Source organism: Camelus dromedarius, chromosome 8 (assembly GCF_036321535.1).
Source record: "Camelus dromedarius isolate mCamDro1 chromosome 8, mCamDro1.pat, whole genome shotgun sequence".
Classification (NCBI taxonomy): Eukaryota; Metazoa; Chordata; class Mammalia; order Artiodactyla; family Camelidae; genus Camelus; species Camelus dromedarius.
In genome coordinates this window covers 51,516,876-51,541,145 of record NC_087443.1, presented here as the reverse complement: position 1 = coordinate 51,541,145, position 24,270 = coordinate 51,516,876, and the positions used below count along the sequence as shown (strand labels likewise).

Here is a 24,270-nt window from a genome sequence, read left to right as displayed (position 1 = left end):
AAAGATCTGGGTCAGAATCTGAAACAATCCTGATTTTCAGTTTTTTGGTTTTTGGTTGTTTTTGTTTTTAAGAAAAGCTCACAGAGAGAGAAGGGGAGGGACGAAACAGCAGAAAGCAGGTGTGGTCTAATTGGTAGCAGGTGTCTAGCACTAGGCACTGAAACAGCCCTTCTGCTTTCCACAGGGCCTGGGCACCCAGCCATGGCCAAGCCCCTGAATACCCTAGTGGTGGCCGCACAGACCGCAGGTTCTGCTGGCCCCGTGCTTCTATGGCAACCATGGACCCTCCGTGGGACAATCATGTCTTACCAGGCTAAGCCAATTACACAGTTTGATATTAGAAATCCTCAGGTGGCATCTTCTAACAAAGACAACTTAAAAGGTACCCACTTGTTGATGCATCTCACTGGGAGACTGCCAGGTTAGCTCTTAGATGTAATGTTTTCAGAGTGTGGCTATATTAAACACCCTTCTGTAATACACGCGTCACTCAGAATAAAACCCCTGCTAACTCCACACAGTCCATGAGCACGTAAGTATGCGCCATGGCCAGGAGGGGATCACACGAGCGAGAGCCCTCTCTCGCAGAGAAAGGGGCTCTAGCAGCAGGCAGATTCCTTGCAATGAAGGGAAGAGGGCGAAGCAACCTCAGCAGGGAAGTGGGGTCCAGCCTCCCAGAAAGAAGGGGGAGCTAAGGGAGAGCCCTGGGATGTACAAAGTTGTAAATCATTCATAAGTCAGAAAGAGCCCAGGCTTTACTGAAATCTAATGCTATCATCACTTATCTCCTTAAATGTGAGAAACAGCAAAAGGTACAAATGGTAGAAATTGAAACAGACACACACACACACTCATTTTCAAAATCTTCCAGATTCTGTTAAATGAGTTGGTGTGTGCACACTGGCTCCACATTCATTCACTTCCCAAGGCTGATCAGTAACTGCTAAATGAGGAGGTCTATAATTTGCTATCAGCAGGTATCTTATTTCAGGCTGCTATAACAAAATACCATTAACTGGGTGGCTTATAAACAACAGAAACTTATTTCTCAGTGTTCTTGAGGCTGGAAGTCTGAGATTAGGGTGGCACCATGGCTGGGTTCTGGTGAGAGTCCTCTTCTCGTTTGCAGATGGTTTACTGTTCTATCCTCACAAGAGAAAGCAAGCTCTCTTGTGCTTCTTATAAAGGCACAAATCCACTCATCAGGGATCCATGTTCATCTGATCTTAATTCCCACCAGAGGCCTGCTTTTAATACCCTCATATTGGGGGATAGGATTTCAACAGGTGAATGTGGACACAAACATTCAGTCTATAACATGAGGCATATCCTCTGGATTGTGACACATCCTCTATGACTGCCATAGGGAGATTCCCACACTTGTAAAGTTCTCTTCCTCTATAAGGAAGATGCCATCAATTCTTAGCAGAATGACGTAAGGGGAAATATAAAAGTCAGATGACAGGTGAGTTAATGAAATGACGTCAGGAAAAAAAAAGATTACTGAGAAAAATGTAAATAGATTAAACAAGATTACTAAGCAATACAAAATACTGCATACATTTGGAACTTTTCTGCATGTAATGCTCTCAAACCACGGATGGCCAGAGTGCCAACAATAATCTATCTAGAAACAGCTTTTAATGGCAAAAAGGAAATTATTTGATTAAAAGCCACTGAAATCTACCAGTTCCACAGAGCAGAAAAAGAAAAAAAAATTGAACATCTATTTTTTTATAAGGAGAGGTCAAACTACCAATGTCCCCTTTGTATCAATAAAGTTCCATCCAACTAGTGGAGAACACCAGTAGAGATATCCTCCACTGAGGCTGTCCCTATCTCCCCTGATCCCAGGAATCAGGAGCTGAAGCCAGCTCCTGGGTAGGTCAGAATTTCTAGGGAAATGCAAAAGTAAGAAGAGTGAGAGGAATACAAGGTTCCTCATGACCACAATTTCTGGGAATCAAGCAGCAGGGGCATGGCTCTTCTCTCCTCCATGCCTACCATACACTCATACACTCTTCAAAAGATCAGTCCCTTCCACATTAATAAAGTGAATTTTTCATGGTCATACAGGGAGAGCAAGACAGTTTTACGTCTTCCAGGTCAGCCTACAGACTCCTACACCTCTGCGCCTTCACCTGCCATCCACAGATCGTCAGCATCAACATCACCAGGGAGCTTGCTAGGAATGCAGAATCTGGGATACCAGGTAATTCATACACAACTAAAATTTCAAAAGCACTGTTGAGTGTACTAAATCCTTTTCTTACTCCTGGGACTAGGCATTTCTCCCCACATGCTAGGGATCAGTGCAGTTAGGCCAAGTCTAGGACAATATAAGCATGAAAACGAATGACAGTAAGGAATAACACACTGAATTTAAAGAAAAGAAGCCATGAGTCCATGTTTTTAATAAACAAACAAATGAACGGGGTAAGTGGAAGCTCTTCTTTACAACAGAAGGCAAATTTATAACTATACAAGGAATGAAAGAGTTAGAAAATCATCATTTTTGCAACCACCGTCATTATAAAGGATTCAGGCAAGAGTTTCCAGGCATCCTAAAACCATTAGGTTAAAGTCTGTTGGGGGACTAGGATATTCACATAGTTTTTCAGATCTCTCCATATATAATTTATGAATTACAGAAAGAAAAAGATACCTTTACAGTGGAGAAATCTACTGGACACTACCTAAACTAAGTGATCAAATTTAACATCCCTAGGAAGAGGGCCACCTGACATCATGCACCTGCTGAGGTGATGCACTTAGCAGGCTACAACAGTACTCATGCAATACATCTGCCCCCAAATGCATAACCTGACCCTAATCATAAAGAAACACAAATAAGCCCACATTGAGGGACATTTTACAAAACAAATGGCCTGTACTTTTCAAAAATGTTAATGTTAGACATTAAAATGTTAATGAAAGACAAAGAAAAACAGACAGATTAAAGAGACATGATAACTAAATGGAATGTGTGATCCTGGACTGTTTCCTGGATTGAAACTTCCTTCCTGTTGTTACATGGATATTATTGTTATAAAGGACATCATTGAGAGAAATCTGCACATTAGCTAATGCTATTGTATCAATGTTACACTTCCTGAATATGGTAACTATATCTCCTTCTTAGGTGATACAAACTAAAGTATTGAGAGGTAAAGGGTCATATCTGCAACGTATTCTTCAACAGTTCAGTGAGAACTGTAATAATATGTATATACAGAGAGATAAAGCAAATGTGGCAAAATGTTAATAAGTGGCACACCTAAGTGAAAGGTATATATGGGTGTTCATTGAACTATTCTGGCAACTCTTCTCTAGACTTTGAACTCGCAAAATAAAAAGTTGGAAATAGAAAAAAAAAAAGAGTGAAAAATCAAAAAGTAATGCAATTAAACAGTCCCCATCCCACAACCTTCTAGTAGGATAATTAGAATACCACTACCTACTGCGCCCTCCCCTACCTAGAGTGGTCTTGAAATTGAGTGCAAGTAAGTTACAGGCTGAAAAAGAAAAAAAAAAAGAAAAAAAAAAAACCCCTCCTTTTTAAAAGAGCTTTAGGAAAAAGAATTTTCTAGGTGAAAAGCCTCTTCTGTGAAAGTGCGCCTCCTAATTCCTTGTACAATGTGCAAGAGGCGTTCTTGGCACAGGAAATAGAGCAGTGAAGCAGACCTCATGGTGCTTATATTCTCCTAGAAGGAAACAGATGATAAACAAATAAACAATGCCAGGTGGTAGTCAAATGCTATAAAGAAAAATAAAGCTGAGAGGGACAGTGAGGGAGTGCTATTTAAAACAGGAGGCCGGAGGACTCTAATCAGATGACACAGAGCAGAGACATGAACAAGGTGAGGGGTTAAACAGTGCAGGTAACGGGGAACAGTAGACCAGGCAGAGCGCATGGCACATGCAAAGGCACAGAGGCAGGACGGTGCTCAAGTTGGCACAGAGAGAGGAAGAGGGGGCAGGCAGGAGGTGAGGTCATGCAGCCCCTCACAGGCTGTTATCAAGACTTTCTCGTAGCCAACTGCACAGTCCCGTGACGAAGGGACTGCCGCGAGGAAGCAGCCAAGTGTGCTAGCTCAGTCCGAGGCTCTGAGCAGGCTTCCCCTTTTTTGCTAGTTGCATCTCATACCAGGAAACACACTCTGCCTAACTCCTTTCTCCTTCCACTCTCATTTACTCTCATTCAAAGGTCTCAGAAAGGTTCTCTCTCATTAAAAAAAGAAAGAAAGAAAGAAAAAAGCCCCATCACAGCTGATAAGCTTAAGAGTCATATTTACGACATCCAGCGCCACCTCTCACAGAAGTCATCATCCCTTTCCGGATGTTCAGTTTTGAAGGGGACTGGGGCACAATAAAGCATTAGTTTCATTAGCATAAAAAAGTCTTTGAAAAGGCTCAGAAAGTGCTTCAGAAAACACTGGTACCTACCTCTCCATTCTTTAATCAAACCTGCTTTTCTTCAGGTTCTGCTGTTAAGCAACTTAGAGGCAGGGGGCATCATGCTCACTCCATTATTCCTAGTGAAGAGCCAGCAGCTCACCCACAAATATTTGTGGGAGTATTTTACAGGAAACAAATTAAAAAGCCAATATCTCATTAAGCTGATGGGGGTTGTCAAAATGTTAACATACTGTGCCTTTCATCTCTATTAACTGTAAATATATCAAAACTGGTTCAGATGCAGTTTGATGCAGGGCATGGTGCTTGGCACGTAGTAGGAACTTATTAGGTAGCTGATGGATGGAGGGATGGTTAGACTGATGACAGACCACATACCAGATAGGAGCGGTGTGGGCTGGCCTGGGAAAGCCATCATTTATAATATTAATAACACTGTTTCTAGAGGCAAAAATATACCTTGAGTTTGGTTCAAAACAATTAGTTTATAAATGAACTTCAGAGTACAACCATGTCACCTGTAAAATTGATATCTGGGACTGCAGGTCTGTTGTCACTCACAGACAGTTTACGAGGGATTTCAGGCTGCCAAGACTGATTTGGGGAGGAGTGGCGGGTATCTGCTCCCTGTTAGCTGAGCTGAGCCAAGTGCATAGAGATTAAACATTTCTCATAATTCGGAAACTCAGAAAAAAGGAAATTAATTCAATAGTATCCTTTCAAGATATTTGGGAGCAACTGTGCTCAAGGAAGGATGATGTGGAGAATCAAAGAAATGAAGATTTTCCCCCAACTTAGTGACTCTAATGAGAGACAGAAATACATTCAATGGTTTAAACACAATTATATTTACAGATGTGATCTCACTGGACTAGAAGGACTAGGGTCCTAAACCTGTATCACATGTTACATAAAATTTGACTCACCCAGAAAAGATTTTAAGACTTGTTTATGTAGATAAAATTACAAATTTACTAGATATTTTAGACAGATAGATATGTTCAACTTAAATATAGCCACACAGTTTGAATTTTAAGAAAAATCTTCATTTCTGGCATTTTGTGAGAAAGGAGCTAAAACTTGAATACTGAGGAAACCCTCAACATTGTGCCCAAAGGCAATTTATTACATTTCTTGAACTTGATGACCTACACAGCATCAAATCAACAGGGAAGTAGTCATTTTCAGAAAAAGAAACTGAGAAAGTTTAAGGGAGAAGGCGTTTGAGGAAGCGAGAGAAAAAGAACAGACTAATAATGAATTGGGAGTTGGGGAGCTTCTGCTATGTACAGCCAACTGGTTTTATTCTCTGGGCCACCACTCTTGGCATTTTCTGGGTTCTCATGTTTGTCATTTAAGTCTTCCGAGAATGAAAGGTTTGCCTGGACAGACATGGCTCTACCACTTCATATCAATTTATTCTCCGTTTTGGTAATTTTCAAACAGAGATTTAAAAACAAAACAAAACAAAAATGCTGCAGAGAATAAAACGGTTTGATACAGAGGACTAATAAGAGAATATAAAGGATTATGCTGTGTCTTTATGAGAACTGTTCTTGTAACTTGGTAAGGCCCTGGATGAAGCACAGCCAGCATTCTGCAGCGTTTGAAATCATCTGTCTATTATCAAGGTCTAAGAAAGTCCTTGTTTTGTAATGGAGTAAAAGTGAACTGGTGGCTGGTAGACGAACATCCTCCCCCACCCCACCCTCCACCAAGGCTGCAAAATCACCATTTATTTGCTTGTCTGCTTTTTTTTTATCAAGTTTAGCCTCTCTTCCTCTATACGAGAATATTTACTGCCTACCTTGAGTTGCTTCTAGTCATTTCCACCAACACATTTCTTTACTGTTTATCTCACTTTAAAAATATCCCCTTGTATGAATACTAATCATGTCAACCTTTTAACAACAACAACAACAACAAAAACATAAAACAAAACTCTTTCAACACAAATACATCTAAAAGTTCTGAGTCAGAATTTGACTATAAGCATCATATTACGGAGCATAAATGGTTAATCCCTCCACCTATCCACCCCTCGTTCCAAATGTTAAGAAGCACACTGAAAATGTTTATTATTTAAGATCAATAAGTTAACAACTCTTCTAAACAAAAACCAGTTAAGTAACAAGAAGGAACTTTCTAAAAGGCTTCTTTCTAAGGGGTCAATATAGTGAAAACACAAAACAACAAAACAAAACGAAACAAAACCCTCTGGCTCTAAATTACATTACAGTCACAGTGCCCCCATTTAGAGCCTTAATAATTTATAATAATGACGGCTGCAGTGCGCCAGACACTGTGCTAAGAGCTTCCCACATTTTATCCTATTTAATCCTCATGGCAATCCTGCGAATAGTTTGTATTGTTAGCCCCACTTTTCAGATGAATAAACCAAATCACAGAGAATTAAATTAACTTCCTCAAGATCACAATGGGGGTAGGACTCAAATCTAGGTTATTTAACTTCAAAGCCCATAGCTTAAATCACTATGTTACATCAAAGGAGAAGACAGAAGAATTGTAAAAACAGATGCATTAATAGCAACAACAATAACAACACTTCTATGATACTTTTTATATGCAGGCATTAGTCTAAACAACGAACATATAAACACCTATTTATCTCTCACAATAACCCTATCAGGTAAGTATGATTATTATTCCCAATTTACAGAAGAAGAAATTGAGGCAAAGAGAGGTTAAGGACTTGCCCAAGGTCACAGTGCTAATAAGGTTCAAGGCTGGGACGCAAACCCAGACAGCCTGGCTCCCAAGTCCAGAACTTCCCTTGATGCCACGAGGCTTCTTGTAACAATTTGAAAAGCACAGTGCAAGTAAACAGTCCTAACTCTTCAGAACCTCTGAAGTTGGAAATCACCACATTAAAGCACAGACCCATAGCTAAATGTTCATTACTATAATCAAAAATCATCAAGAACAGATTAAAAGGTTTTCATTCAGCCTTGTTAAGAAGGCAAAAAAGTAACACACTAAAGCAAAATTTCATTCAAGATGAGTTTCTAAAAACACGTTTTTCTGGAAAACAAACTCAATACAGAACAAATGAGGTGTTACAGTAGCTTTTCAAACATCTTTCTGTAGAAATTGTTTTTGTTCTTGCAGCTTTGGGGTTTCTCAGAATTCCCTTGGGGCTGTGAGAGGGGAGGAGATGGGACCCTGGTTCCCCACTCTACCTTCAAACGAGTAACTTTGTTTATATTTTTTACATATTGGGTTTCCCCATAAACTTTCACTTTGATGGGACCTAAGCTCCCATGAGAACTTGGGCAGAGTGGGCAGCCCTTCTCAACTTCAGAAAGCTTCCCCCATCACTTCCCCGGCATCCCAGAAGGCGTACTTCATAGCATTTCTCCTGCTTCTCCAATCTCATGCCCTAATCCTTCTCCCACATGACCTTACCTTCCCATTCTCCTCCGTCGACAATCATCATGACTGCTGCTGATGTTGACCCAACTCCTTCTACATGGCAGGCTCTCGTTAAATGTTTTTACATCAACTCCTTCACTGACTGCACTCCGTACCCCTGTGAATTAGAGTCTACTATGGTTCTATTTCACAGAGGAGCCCACTGACCAATGGCCACGGAGTGATGGAAGCAGGATGGAAGATTGGATGGTCCTCTCGAAAGGCATCTGGCTCTTAACCAGCACGCCATCCTGCCTCTCAGGCCACATTAATTCATGTTCAAAATCTCCACTGAGATACTGTTCCAGACTCAGTCTCTCAGAGACAAAACACAAAGCCCCTTTCCTTCTGGAGGAGCCCTTTATGACAGCACCTCAGCACTGACACATGCATCGCAAGCTTTCAGTACCACAGCATCCACATGCACTGATGGGAACACTCATGAAATCTTCTCTTGTGTCCTTTTTGTACATGTATGTGGGTTTGGCCCTCCCATTAGACTGTTTTTCAAAAAGAGGGACTGCATCCCCTGTGCTTTCTACAGCCTCACTCCCCTCACCAGATTCCCTAGATTTGGTTTGGACACAGTAGAGGAAGATGATCAACAGTCAGTGTGGAGTCCTGGCTGGCAGTCAGGACACCTGAGTTCTCGTCCCATTTGGGGCAATGCCCTGTAGAAGACGCTGTCATTGTCCCCCAGCCCTCCTCCTCGTCCTCAAGCCTCAGCTCCACATGCTGCAGGCAGCCTTCTGTGAACCGTCTGCTGCCACTGAGGCTCTGGGAGCAGGCTGGGCCACTCAGAGAGGGAGCTGGCAGTGCAGGGCGGCCAGTGGCCCCAGAATACAGTCCTCAGTCAAGGATGGAGGGGGTAAGCTGCTGGGCAAACATCACGGCTTCCTTGCCCTTTGGGGAGGATGACTCTCCACTGTGTGGACTGTTTCTCCCAGTTCCCTCAAGGGACTGAGCTCCAAGTACCCAGAGTAGTAATTCTCTTGAAAATGCACCTTTATTTAAGGCTTCTTTCTCTGCCCTGTCCCACTGGTCCACTTCACTGCTGACATGTCAGGGAGAACCTCTCAGACAAACCACTTACTCTCACATCCTAGTCTTGGGATCTGTTTCTGAAGAAACCAGAGATTTCCTCTCTTTCTGACCCTGTTTCTCCATCTGTTAAACAAGAGGGCTGGACGGAGGATCTCTATTGCCTTTAGTATCCTTTGCTTTCTATGAAGGAAAGCACATTTCAACATCAAATTAAAACTGATGATGAAGGCTTCTTCTTAGCTGGAACACCGTATCATATCTTGGGGTCAAAGCTTGGGGATGTGGAGGCAGCCAGGCAGCACAGACCAGACGCTTGTCAGTGGGATCTCTCTGGCTGTACTTGTGGAGGTGCTGCTGGCCGCTGTGGGGGTGGCCTCTGCTGCAGAGATCCTCTTGCCCAAGGTCACGCACTTTCCCAGGGTCGCCCACACGCACTGATGGAGGGATGCTGGGGTGGAAGGGCCAGGTCATCTCAGCCCAAGAGCCACTCCAGCCCCAGAGCTCCTGTGGGGCCACCAAGGTGGCCGCTGGGCCTGCACCACAGCTCAAGTTCTTCTTCTGCCCTTCCTCCCTTCTCACCCTCTGAAGGGCAGGTAAACACCCTGAACACTCAACTCCACCTCACAGCCTGCTTCCCAGGGGACCTACCCTGTGACGGTTGCATTTTAAATTTTATTTATGATGTCATGAAAGTCACAGACTCTGGAACTTGGCCTGTGAAAGCAGGGATGTTCCTTTGAACGCCGTAAGACCAGGAAGTGGTAGAGACAGAAGGGGAAAAAGTGAGTTTTTAATAAGACAAGAATGAGGCAGATACAGACCAGTTATGTATGAGATGCAGTTTCGGTTTCTGAACAAAAACAAGAAATACAGAAAAGGTCAGCACAGTCGCTGAAACTGAAAGCTGAGAACTCAGATGAGGCGGTCACAGAGGGCAAGCAAAAAGAGTCTCTCCCAGAGAAGGAAAACGAGAATGGCCCCACCATGGAGAAGTAGCAGCTTCGACACGCCAAACACACTCAGTCAAAACCCCTGGGGCAGAAATGACCATCTGAAAGGGGGCCCTCCACTTCAGACCCATCCAGCCTATGAGAGGTGCTCCCCCACGGCGTGAGCAAGGCAAACACCATCCTGGGGACTCTCACTGACTAAGCTCAGGGTCAATCTGGCTCCCGAGGCTGGGGAGAGCCCCACGGTGCTGCCACTCGGCAGGGCCTTTCCTGAAACTCTTCCAACAACACTGAAGGACAGAGATGGCTCTCCAACCTGCAGGCAGAGCTGCCGCCTGGAGAGGAAGCCAGTGATACTGCTCCATTTGTGGCTATGCCCAACCAGTGGCATCTGGTCACCTCCTATGCTGGGAGGTGACCTCCTGGAGAGGAAAGAGTGCCAGGGATGGGTTAGGAGAGTGATTTAAATTAAGGTGGTCAGGAAAGGTACCACTGAGAAGGCAAAGTCTGGGCAAAGACCAAAAAGAGATGAGGACCGGGTCTTATGGTTATCTGAAGGAAGGTGGCTACATGGAGAGAGATCAACATGTCATGAGCGGAATGATGCAGATACCCAAAGAACAGCGAGGAGGCCAGCGTGGCTGAGAACTGGGAGGGGCTGAGGTCAGGGAGAGGAGGCGCTGGGTCACCGAGGGCCTTCTGGGCCACTGAAGGGCTCTGGCTTCTACCTGGGGAAGATGGAAAAAGCCCCAGGAACATCACGGGGCAGGTTAACATAACCCGGCTCTTTCATTTCCCTTCTCTGGATTGATTTCCCTCCACAGCATTTCTCACCATCTCACAAATTATACATGTTACATATTTATTGACTGTCTCAACCTATTAGAACATAAGCCCCAATAAGGGGGGATAACTTTTGTCTGTTCTGTTCACTGCTGTAGATTCCCCCAGAGTCTGGCCCTTTGTAGAGGATCAGCATTTATTGAATGAATGGATCATCTTGAGAAGAATTTGAAGAACTCTTTGCTAAATGGCAATATGAGTCCAGACAAAGTGAATAATGTTTCTTCCTCCTCTGAAGCTGTTTAAATCAGTGCTGTGAGGCCAAAACAACAAATCATTATTTGTTCACTCTTTTAGGCACCTAGATACCTAAGATTAGAAATCTGTTTCTAATTTCTAAAAACTGGATGCTTCACTGCAGGGAAACACACAGAAGCATCGGCAGCTTGGGAGGTTTTACGTGCATGGAATTCACTCACTAAACACACTGAATGGCAGGGTCTATGAGATGCTCAATAATGAGGTTTAAATGAGTAGGATTCAGAACTACTGTCTTCCTGGGTGCAACAGGCTGGCCATTCTCAGGGCCAGAGGGAAGAAGTGGAAAGGAGGAGCATTTACAAACTATACCAGTTCCCTCTCCGTCAGGATGGAGAATCCCCTTTAAAATCACTGACCTGGGTGATTCTCAGGGGTGCCTTTTGAGTGCAAAAAAACTTTGAAATTCACTAGTACAAGGAAATGCAACCTTTCCATATGTAAAAGTTTCCAACATACCAATAGTTTATGATCAAGAAAGTCTTTTTTTAAAAATTAGTTTAGGTGTCTTTTCACAATACTTATGTTTTCTGATCAATCCAGACAACATTTAAATTTGATTTGGCAAAATATGATTTATAGTCAACAATTTAGGAGTATTAATAACCCTATAAGGCAAGTTATCTTCTAGTAATGTAGGCAGTAATAGAAATGATAAGAAAATAAGGAAATACTGGGCTTCCTTGCATAATTTCACTTCACATATTCCTTTAATATTTGGCGCTTTTTTTTTTTTTTTGAGGGAGGAGGTATTTAGTATTAGGAAGCACTTTTCTCAAAAGTGCGTGGTGGCCTTTACTCCTTCCAAATCATGATCACAAATTTCTAATGGGCTTTCATGCTGTCAGGCGATCTTACTACATGGCCCTTGTTTGTTAAATCCCTCAAACCACCTTCCCCATCCTCGTTCTCATCTGCTTCCTATTCCACTGAGAGAATGGAGGCATCAGAATGGGCTGCCCACACACTCCCCCCACATTCACCCACTCTCCACTCCGCCTTTCCTATAGGCACCACAGTGAACTCACCACTCTCCTCCCAAAGGAGGCGCCAACTCATGCCCCCCCACACACCATCCTTCCTGCCTGCCCGAGGACACACCCAGCTCCTCTCTCATCTGTTGCCGTCAACTCTTGCTCTCAGGGAAGGGCGCCTGTCAGCATACGAACACGTACTTAATGGCACTTTAAAAAAATGAAAACAAAGTTCTCTTGACCCCACTTTTCCTGAAAGTGGCTGCTCCTTTTCTTTGCTCCCTTTCCCTTCACAGCGAATCTTCTTAATCGTACTTAACCCGTCAGCAGCAGGTTTCACAAGCAATCACTCCCTCTTCCTTGACGTGCTTGCTTCACCTGCCCACTCCAGGCCACCACCCTCTCTTTGTTTGCCCTCATCTCCCTGGGGCATCACTCTCGGTGTGCTTTGCTAGTCCCTCCTTCTCCCTGACCTTCCGTCGCTGAGTGCCAACGGTGGGCCCATGTCCGTCCTCTTCTCTGTCTCTGCTGGTCCTGTCAGTGGTCTCGTTCAGCCCCACAGCTTTAGATTCCATCCCAATGCTTTCAGACCTCTCTTTCCTCACCTCCAGACTCATGTCCAGCTGCTTACTCTGTGTATTAGTTTTCTACAGTTGTTGTAACAAGTTACCACAAATCTAGTGACTTAAGACAGCTCTAATTTATTATCTCATAATTCTGCAGCTCAGGCATGGATTTCACTGGAGTAAAATTAGATATTGGCAGGGCTGTGTTCCTTTCTCAAGACTCTTGAGGAAGATGGGTTTCTCTGCCACTTCCAGCTTCTGGAGGCCACCTACTTCCCTCGGCCTGTTGCCCCCTTCCTCTGTCTTCAAAGCCAACAATACCACATCTCTCTGACCATTCTTCCCAAGTCACATCTCCCTCTGAATGGTTCTCCACTTTAATGGCTCACCCAGATAATCCAGGATAATCTCTCCACCTCAAGGTCCTTAACTTAATCATATTTGCAAAGTCCCTCTTGCTACCTAAGGGGACATAGTCACAAGATCTGGAGATTAGGACATGGACATCTTTGGGGATCATTATTCTGCCTACCACACTTTCCATCTGCAAAGGGAAAATCTAGCAGTTGTCATACTCGCTATGTCAAACTAAATTCCAGTTCTGCCCCCACCACAGATCGCCACCCACCGCTTTCTACGTCTCAGTTGATGGCAACAGCATCTTTCCAGTTGTTCAGGCACCAAACTACAGAATCGCCGTTGACTCTCCTCTCTCACATATCTCATATCTAAATCACAAAGAAGTAGACGTTATAATCAGAACATATCCAGAATCTGACCACTTATCATCTCACTACCACTGGTAGAAGCCACCACCCTCTCATACTGGGATTTCTGCTGTCGCTTCCTAACTCATCTCCAGCTTCTCCCCTACAGTCTATTCTCAGAGCAGCCAGCATGATCCTTTAAAAATTAAGTCAAATCATATTGCTTTTCTCATCAAAATGCTGCAAGAACTCCCTAGGCCACCGGGAATAAGAGCCAAGGCCCCCTATGGTCTCCATCCTCCACCCCAGTTGCCTTTCTGACCTCCTCCTACTCATCCCTTGCCTGTCTCCACTCCAGCCACGCCGGCCACTTGCTGTCCCTCTGATGCCCCAGGCGGACCTCACTCTAGTACCTGGCTCTCCTTGTCCTCTTCGCTGAAATGCTCTTGCCCTGATAGTCCTGGCTATCGTCTTCATCCCCTGTGCTAGTTTTCTACTACTGCCATGAGAAGACAACACCTATTTATAACCTCCTAGTTCTGTAGGTCAGAAGTCTGAGTACAGCATGGTTCTGCTGGTCCACTGCTCAGTCTCACAAGGCCAAGACCAAGGTGTCAGCTGGGCTGCATTTGTCTTGGGGGGCTCTGGGGATAAGTCTGCTTCCAGGCTCATTCAGATTTTTGGCCAGATTCAAGTTCTTGCGGCTGTAGGACTGAGGTCGCGTTTCCTTGCTGGTCTTTGCTCCTCAAGGCTGATCTCCTTCCTTCTCATACTTTCCACATGGCCCCTCTCCAGCAACGGCAGGTTAAGTCTCTCCTACATTTGAATTGCTCCAAATTCAGTCACATCTCTCTGACTCAAACCACTTACTCTGCTTTTAAGGTCCTACTGATCTGATGGGGCCACCTGGATAATCCAGGATGATCTCTATATTTTAATTAAAGCTGGAAAGACCCTTTGCCACAGACCTTAACCTATTTACAGGTTCTAGGGATTAGAGGTGTACATTCTGGGAGAGTGTCTGCACACCACACCTCCTCTCCTGACCACGGCATTCACACAGCAGTCCAGCTCTCCACTCCCCGTCACCTTTCATCTCCTTTTCTTGCTCAACTTTTCATTTTTCCACAGATCCGACCACCTTATAACAAACCATATGACAAATATTTATTATGCTTATTGATTACTGTCTGTCTTCCCCTGCCAGGAAAAAACTCCCCTGGGTCAAGGATCTTTGTTCTCTTCACTGATAATCCAAAGACTAGCTGGAAGGTACTCAGCGAGTATTTCTTGAATGAATAAACAAACTTATCCTGTCCTAAAACATTCTCTAACCCCATTTCCACAGACTTTTTAGTTTCAGCAGTTTGAAAACACTTAATAGAACAAAGATCTTGATTGGTGATGAAGAATATGGGTAAATACCAAAGGACTGCTCTCTTACTATTACCCCATAGCTGAAGTCAATAGTAGCTAACTAGCTTAATTCTTATCAATAAAGACAGTTATGCTTGCTGGAAAAAAAAAAGCACTTGCTATTTCTGCAGAAATAAGAATGCTTTATTTTTATGCTATTATCCAGGCACACAAACAAAACAAACTTGAGTTGTTGAGTTCATCTGGTCTCAAAATGAACAGCAAAATAAATTACTAAAATTGTCATAAGTGCTTTTAAACAATCTCTACAAATGCCTGTGGGGTGGAAAAATGAACCACGCTGGTCTGAGGAAGAAGCATGAGAAGGAACTGAGACTTGCTGAAGTTTAAGACTACTGACTGCCATCAGTCAGTTCAGGGCTGGAGAGAGTATGACAAAGGTATAAAGAAAAAAAAAAAATTGAGGCCAAAGTCATTGTAGAAATCAAATCCAAACCTCATAGAGGAGGAAACTAAGGCTCCGAGAGGGTAAGTGACTTGTGTAATCTCAGTTAGTTAAGGATGTGATACTTTGAATATATATTCTTACAGAATAAAGAAAATGAAAATTAAATTTCCGTTACCTCTCTAGGCATTTAAGATGTTCATTCAATGAGCTCATTCTCTGCTTCAAAGAGTGGGATCCAGCAGGGATGCTCACAGACAGGGAGACTGCCTCTCAGCACTGTGCTTGGCTCAATGAGGTCCAGACGTCTCATTTCAGGTGCAGTGCTCCAGACATGGCTAGTCCCGTAGGGGCATCGTGTGGCCGTGGACCTTGTAACCTCAGAGTGATTCAAGGATGACCCTTAGGACATCACTGCATTGAGGACAGGCTGATGGTGGCACACATCAAAGGGCTTAGGGATAAAACATAATGATTTCTGACTAGATTACTCGTACGTTAATAGAGAAAAATAACTGATACCTAAGGATCTTGACAAAACCTAAGTATTTATAGATATAGACTTTTCACCAGCAGAAAGGCAAAAATGAAGGAAAGCATATTTTAAGGGAAGAACAAGACACATTTTGAATGGGGTCTCACACAAACACAAAAGACAGCAGGAACTGATGCGAAATAGTTTCTATATTTACCAAATCACCACCTTCTGCTTTCTGAATACCTACAACAGTAATGCAAAAGAGCACAACAATTCAGTTCTATATTTGAAACAAGAGACAAGAGCTATTTGTTTGGTACTTCTTAAGGCAATCTTTCATTCACTTTTGAGCACTTAGCAATAAGAAAAAAATCAAGAAATTGGTTTATTAAGGCAATATACACAGAGTGACTTACTCAATGGGACAGCATCAGTGTTATGCAGAAGGAGAAAATAAGTCTATTTTTGGAGTCACCAATCAACTTTCCTCACCATGGTTACAGGCTGTTTCATAACTTTCCAGAATCACAGATGATTCAAAATGACCTTGGTAATAATTCAGACCAAACCTCCTATTTTATACATGGGGAAACTAAAGCTTAGAGAGGTGAGGAAGACTGTCTGACACCACAGCCCTTTAATGACACATCATGACAGAACTGAAGTCCCTTCACTCCTGAGAAAAAATGTGAAATAGTCATCTCTGAAAAAAATGTATCCCTTAATTTCTCTCTGGGCTTTATTCATTTGTAAACACTATGAGATTGTTTCGGCAGTTAAAATCTCCATATATTTCTACGTGATTGGGAAAAACTTTTTCAAAACTGTGTTTTTATCTTCATAACTTCAACACGATTTGAAAATACAGATGTGTTCAATACTGGCTCACATGTTCCTTAAGGTTTTAACCTGTTTCCTACTAGTCCAGGAGGCCCATCTGGAAGAGAACAGAGAAACCATGTGCACTGTGCAGGCCTCAGTGACGTCTGTCGCCCCAGATATTCAGTATTTATTCATGCTCTTTGATCTCTTTAACTTTCCTCCATTTTCCTGTAGACAAGTATGTATGTATGTATATACACATGTACATATACGCGTATATTTGGAAAGATTTTGTTAACTTGGATATTTGGCTGGGGAGATCAGACTAAAAATTAAAGCAATACAATTTTTCATGTCATGTACTACCAAGTGGAACTCACTTTTTAAATGACCTCCAATCCAGCAAGTACATCACTTTACAGAGAAATCTTGTGTTGATTCAGCCAGCACTTAATACACGTGCCAGGCACTGTGATATGAGCTGGACATCAAAAGATCGCCTCCCTGCCCTTGTGCCTGGTCTCGTAGAGACAAGTCTGACAGATCCTTGCCATGGCGTGGTGAGTGCAGTAACAACCATTGGCCAATGGAACAGCAGGGACAGAATGGAGGGAGATGACCAAATGTGGGGCTAAAGGAGAATGTCTGGAAAGAGGAGGAAACGACCAATGGGGTTTCTTAAGAGAAGAGATGTTTTTCCCAGGCAGAGACAAGGTAAGTGTTTTAGATGGAGGACCCAGCATGTGCGAAAGTAGAGACAAGAAGTGGACTGGCCTAGCCAGGCAACAGGCAGGATGCAAGGCCCACCTTCTCCACACCTGTACCCCTGCAGCCAGGGCTGGTTTCACCCTACGTCCATCCTCACCTACCTCCAGAGACCGTCACTGCTGCCCAGCAGTCACAGTTCGTGTCCCTAGGTGCCACCTACTCTCCCTCTCTCCTAAACTGCTCTTCCACATCATTACCTTCTTTTAAGTCTCCAATATTTCCTCCTCAATCCTCAGTCTCACCTAAGGAATGAATAAAGGTTGTCTAAGGAAGTGACAGGTGATGAGGGTGGAGAAAACGTAAGGCCAGGTCAGAAGGCTCTACATGACACTCTGGAGATTTGGCCTTTATCCTGAGACAGGGGAGAGTCCTAGATTTTCCTCCACCATAGAGGACTCTGGACTCTGGCAGAAGGGCTGGAAGGGAGACTGGAGGGAGCGAGGTCCAGTAAGGAAATTAACATGAATGAGAAATAATGAGAATCTGGCTGAAGTCAGTGGCCATGAAATAGACAAACTAATGTTAAGGAAATAAAATCAAAGCCCTTTTTTATGATTGAATGGTAGGGAGGTGGAACAGAGGATTCTAATTTCTTAGCAGCACAATTATAATTAATTTTAATCCACTGGTTTTAATGCTTATTGTTTCCAAGAAATTGTAATTAACATAATTTTAATATATATATAATTGTATCATCTGCTTCTAGGACCATCCTTACAATAATAACAAAGCAATTAACATTTGAACTGAGCTAAGGCCTATGATTTTTGAGCAAATCAAACCATCAGTTGCCACTAGCATTGCGAGAGCCTGAGAATAACTGTCATTTTACCAGGATGGTAAGTCCTCAATTTTTTAAGACAAGTTAAAACCTAAAAGTAAATGCACAGGAGATACTGTAAATTTTTCTAAATACTTGGCAAAGGAAAAGTACTAGAATTCTGGCTATGCTGAAACTTTGCAAGCACATATATTTATAGGTAAACATATACATAGAAAGTAAATTTATAGCCTTCTCTGGAGAAAACATAAAGCATCGAAGTTCATAACATAGTTTCCCCATGCTCTCTTACTGAAAGGATGTAGAAAACAGAACGTTCCCCTGAAAAAGGACATACCAACTTTGTATTTGTTCATCACTTTAAATATCCTTCCTATATTAGGTGACATCTGAGTTTCAAAGAAAACACTGTTTTTTCTTCTTAGGTATGCCTCTCTGATAGCCACCTGCACCTCACCTCCAGGACACAAGCAGTCCAAGAGGAACCCCTTCTCCATGGAACGTATCCATAAATAAGGTATATCTGTATCATAAAGGTTATTTAAGGTGCTTCCCAGATTGCTACAAAATCCACACATGAAGATCTTTACCTATGAGTCACAGCAAAAGCGTGCAGAGCTTATAACAGTGGTTCTAAATCCTATCTGCACAGTATTATTACTTGGGAAGTTAAAAAAAAATACACACACACACACACACACACACACACACACACACATAGAATGTTTGGGCCCCTCCCTAGACCAACTATATCAGAATCCCAACGACAGGTCCTAGAAGCCCCCAGGTGACTCTACAGAGCAACCACAGTTGAGAACCAGGAGCCAGAACCCTGCTTCTCTAAGCGTGGTCTGAGGACCAGCAGCAGCCCCTGGGAGCTTATTAGAAATGCAGAACCTCAGGCTCCATCTGAGATCAGCTGAATTAGAATCTGCAGTGTAATGCCATCCCGAGTGATTTGCGTGTACACTGAGGTCTGAGAAGCACTGACCTAGAAGAGACTTGCACAAGGGGGGCAAGCTCTGAATCAGACTTACTGATGGACGGATCAATCCCTCACCTTAGAGATCACAATTTGGCCCTGCTATATAAACGTATTAACTGTAAAGTAATCCCTCAGAAACCAGCCAGGACAGCTCCTCCTACACTGAGCACAGTGCTAGAGGCCAGCCCTCGCACTGTGTGGCGCAGGGCACTGGCTTGACGTTAAACAGTTACAAGCAGATCACTGGCGCCGGATTCACCAGAGCTGCTGAATCCAGGGAGGCAGGGAATGGGACTGGGGAAAAGTGCCAAGGAAACTAACTGTATCTGTAATTGTTGATATTTAAGAAAATTTAAAGCTAGTTTTGTTTTTCTTTAAGAGAAGTTTTTCCCTGAGGTCTAAAATGTTTCTCTTATCCACACAACAAACATTTCTCCTTTAAGGTACACAAAATCTCCATAGTCAAAGTCTAATTCAACAACACCTCTAACCTTGGGAAATTATACAATTCTCATATTCCTAAATCTCTTGCTTGTTAATCTTCTTTCTAAGAATCCCCTCACAGAAAACTAGGCAGCAGTGAACACTGCTGGTGATTCTAGGTGCGGAATGGAAATGCTGCTGTTGGTGAATGCCTGGTAGACCACAGCTGGGCGTGTCGGGCGCAAAACCCGGGGGAGATAAAAGAACCTTGGGGGCAACCTGAGGGTGCAGCTGATTCAGCCTCAGGAGGCAACACTGAAGGTAAAGAAATAACAAAATGTCATTAAGTTCAAATTTACTTGCACTTGAGCTCTAAAATTACTTCACTGGAAATTCAAGACAAGGCCATGTATTTAAGAAGTTTCTACAAAACAAAAGGAAACAAATATTGGCTCTCTGTACAGCCATTCGCACTATGAATGGCCATCCAAATGACCTCTCCCATGTCTCTCCTTTCTCTCCTCCTACTCTTCTGACCCCAGATAGATCACATTAGTTCAGAACCGAGAGACAGAGAAGATTGGACTTGAAGCAGAAGCAGTGAGAGAGGACAGGAAGAAGACAAGAAACACGAGCAGCAGAAGCAAAGGCATTTAAACCACATGGGAACGCAGGTCAGCTGCAGAGCGGGAGCTGCTCTGGAAGCCCCCTGCACCCCTCATCAGCTGTTAGCCCCTTGTTTGCCAAATTATAGGGAATGGGGACAGGAGAGGGTCCCTCTTACAGTCCTAGCCATACATCAGAAGCAGCTGGGTTCTTTTACAAATTACTGACTCCCTGGGGCCCAACCCAAAGCCAAGTAAGTTAGAATCTTGAGATGGAGCCATTTGAATTTGTTTTTTAAGTGTGCACAAATGATTCTGAGACAGTGATAAATCCCAGTTGTGAGGGAGGATTCTAACTCCGAAACATTTAACTTATAATGTATATTTTTACAGTTCTGGATCTATGTAAATCATTCTCTAATCTACTTATTAGCACTGCATTACTTTTTTTTCCTGCTAATTTTATTTTTATCGATATAACCTATGCAATTACTTAAAAACTCAAACAGTACCAGGCTTAAAATGAAAACACAGCAGTAATCTGTTTCACATCTCCACTCACCTCTAAACCCACTTCCCAAAGGTAAACTGCTTTAAAAATACTTAACTATCTCTTTAGATATTTAGTTTTATATTCCTAAACAGTATGCATATACTGATATTTCTTGATTCATTTTTGACTTTAATTCAGTAATTAATATAATTACTGATGTCCTCTTATGCACTAGCTTACCACTCTTCCAGTCTTCTAAGATATAGTTATGTCAACAATTTTTCCCAGCCTCTTTTTCAGTCATGTGTGGTCAGGGTTAATAGTCTGTGTGTTTTAGTGCATTGCACCCATCGCTATTAAAATACTTCCACATTGGCTAGTAAATCGCTGCTACCTGAGCTTCTCTAAACTCCTTCTAGGGACCCTCTCCTGTCTCCATCCCCCATAACCCAAACAAAGGGCTAGGGTTTGATACAGGAGGGAGCTTCCATAGCAGCTCCGACGCAACAGCAGACCTATGTTCTGATGGGTCAGTGTCAGGGCTACCAGTTGTTAAATATGTTGAATAACTGTTCTGAGGTGTGGCCATGTGATTAAATTTTGCCACTGGAATATGGGTGAAGGTGACGTGTGCCACTTGCAAGCTTGAACCTTAAACCTCTGCCCCTCATTGCTCTCTCCCTTTATCATGAGCTGGAATGCAGACATGCTGCCACCAGTTTCAACCACACACGCTGATCAGAAAAATGCCTTGGAGGATGGGAGAGCAACAAGATGGAAGGAGCCTGGGTTCCTGAATAGCTGCATGGGGCAGCAACATCAACCCACTTGAAATGCTCATCCTTCAACTGTCACACATAGTAAAAACACATTTCTTTGTTAAGTCACAGTCCTGTGGAGTCACTGTTATAGCAGCTTAATCTTACACTCAGCGTATCAGTGATTTATATTATTATGACCTATGTAAATACTGTTATCTGCTGAGTGAACTGCACTGTGTCTCTCTTCTTGTACAGCTATTTAATTTTTCTGGAGTTTATAATTGGCCCTTTTTTCCCCACTGACTAGGTTTTTTGAGTCAATAATTCATCCAAAATGCTCCACAGGAACTGGAAAGCCTGCTGAGGAATATTCTAATCTTGTCAGATGTATCAGATCATCTATCAGTTTTGCTTTCATTTGGGAATTCCCTCCTGGAGCAGACCCTCCTCCTCTTCTGATCTGGACTGGCTTCTCTCTAGGTCTGTGGCACTACTGTCATCCTATAATTTTCTTTTGCTTTTCTCCTTTGTTAGACTGTTTCTAGAATCCCATATATTATTCTTTCTTGGTTTATGCCCACATTTTGCTAAAATACACCATCCAGTAGCTTCCTGTAAAAACATGCATAGAGAATAAATTTTTGAGAACTTTCACACCCACAAAATGTCTTTTTATTGTATCTCCCAGTTGATAGTTTGTATCTGAAATTCTAGATTGTCTTCAGAATTCTGGAAGAATTCATCCATTGTTCTTTAGATGACATTCCAATTTCCAATCTTTTTGTATGTGATCTGTTTTTAACCCTGCCAAGATTTAGCTTATTCCCATTTCCTTAATATTTTGAAATTTTATAGTGATATGTCTTACACATTGATTGTGTGGCTTTTTTTTTTTTTTTCTCATGCATTTGCCTGGCTAGTTTGCGAACTCTTTTAATCTACAAACATACGTCTTCCAGTTCTGGGGAAATAGCTTGCATTATGTCGTTACTAATTTCCTTTCCTTTCCCCTGCAGTCTCTTTCTGGAACTCTTATCAGTGTGACATGATGTTTGTTCAGCTGATGCTCCAACTCTATTTTTCCCCTCCTTTTTCTACTTTTTTGCTTTTATTTCTACTTTATGTTCTGATCCTTCCAATGATTTTTTTTTATCATCTTTCTTTTAATTTCTAACACCCATTTCTTATTCTCTGATTATTACTTTTTTACAGCCTTGTTCTTATTTCATTAATTATAGCTGGATTGGTTTTGATTACTCTCATTTTTCTTCTTCTCTTTGCATTTCTGTTTCCCCCATGATTTTTGTTCTCATTTGTTCTGGTTCCTGCCCTCTTATTTTTGAATGCTTTCTTCAAATGTCTTATATTCACTGGCTATCTGTTTATATTTAAGAGTAAGGCACTAAAAAGCTGGATGCAAGTTCCCTGTTCATAAAAGAGAAGGAGTGGGGTTACTGACTAGTGGCTTCACTGTAGGAAGAATGGGTGGTAAGTTTTCTCATTGTGGGACTGCAAATATCAGTATCTGCAGGTCTTTTCTTTAGGGCTGTTCATTTTGTCCAGAGAAGAGTCCTTCAATATCCTGCCTGGGTTAGTAATTACCCAGCTATCCTAGGATTGAGGGTGGCTTAAAAAAAGCATCAGGTCTCTCTGTTTGGTTACGCATAATTTCATTAAATTCCTCTGTTTTCAGTCGAACATTTCACTTTTACCCTCTTTTTTGCCTAGTACCCCTAACTGTTAGTTTACTTCAATTTCTCCAGAGAAAAAATATCCAGTCTCTGATAAGGACTTCATCTTGCTCTAAGGGATGAGGGAAGTGAACTGAGGGTCTAGATCCTTTTACAGACGTTCAGTCCCTTATTTTCAGTCCCATGCCCCACTCCAAAGCCTCCAATTCCAGAGCCTTTCTCGGGTTCTGGGGGATGAACTGGCTGCTTCTTCCCAGTATCTATTCCCAACCTCCCTGAAGGGCACTGAGGGATCAATGTTCTCTACTATCCCAAATCAGTCGCCACAGGTCTGTCTGCTTTTCACCCTCCAAAAATTTGTGGGTGTCTCCTACCTTATGTTTACCATCACTACAGTGGTACTTCAGGAGGGACTGACAGGAAACACACGTTCAGTCCACCAAATTCTCAAATGAGGTTCCAATTACTCAATCTTACAACCATAGAAACTGCCCCCTAAAGATGAGCCTTTATCAATTTTTGAAATACTCACAGTTTTTCTGTTTTTATAGACACACTTGACTAGCTAAGATACTTTCCTGATTATTTTAGTATTTATCATCATTGTCTGTTTTAATCATAAATTTATTATTATTATTTAAGAGACTCCTTTTCTGGATACCACAAAAGACTTCTGATTTATTGACTCATTAATTCTTAAAAGATGGTAGAATTTAGAACACTAGAAGATCATAATTAAGGAAAACACAATTTTTTTTTTCTTTCATGCAATAAAGCTGTTTTCACTGACTCTTTCTTACCACTTCAAATTTAGCCTATGGTAGCCTGAGCTGAAAGGTATTTGCCTCGATAATGGTTAAGTATTTCCAAGACGACCTTTGATTACTGTGCAAAGTCATCATCAATACTAGAATCTTAGCTGTTTCATTTCTAAAAACAGGCAAAAGAGGGATGATCAGAACATTAAAAAAAAAAATTAGGCATGAGAAGTTTTCTAACATCCAAAGGATCACAACTCTTTCAGTCCTATTCAAAGGACACAAATCTGGAAACTCAGCCAGAAGATTTTGATCTTTAAGGCTGAAAACCCAGGACTTGTCCAAAACACTATATTCATAGTTATAGAAATAAGAAATAACTACAGAGTAAAACACTAATATTACTCCTTTGCTCTAATTCCACTCAAAGGAGCACATATTTTGGATCTGTCAATATTCATAATTGCCTCCTACTACTACTCGTAACTTCCCTGAAAAGAAAACCAAGCATCTAACAAAGAAAAAGGATTCCTATGGGGGTGGGGAGGAATGAAACTGTCCTATTTCTTGAGCTGGAAGGTAGCTACATGGATGTTCACTTTCTAAATAATTCATTGGACTATACATTTACATTTCAAAAGTTATATACGTGTTATATTTTATAGTTAAAAAAAGACCTTTTAACAGTTAAAA

The 24,270-nt window shown here is 42.2% G+C and overlaps 1 protein-coding gene across 3 annotated transcripts in view; it reads right to left on the bottom strand.

The window, feature by feature from the left end:
- PCGF5 (polycomb group ring finger 5) overlaps window positions 1-24,270 on the bottom strand; it is a 116,926-nt gene that overhangs the window by 84,634 nt on the left and 8,022 nt on the right. Inside the window, exon 1 of one of the 3 annotated variants that reach the window (XM_031461377.2) lies at window positions 15,191-15,783. The exons of the other annotated variants lie outside the window; for them this stretch is intronic. The gene's annotated coding sequence lies outside the window, so the exon portion shown is untranslated. Of the gene's footprint in view, window positions 1-15,190; window positions 15,784-24,270 lie in introns of those variants that run through there. 3 annotated transcript variants of the gene reach the window in all.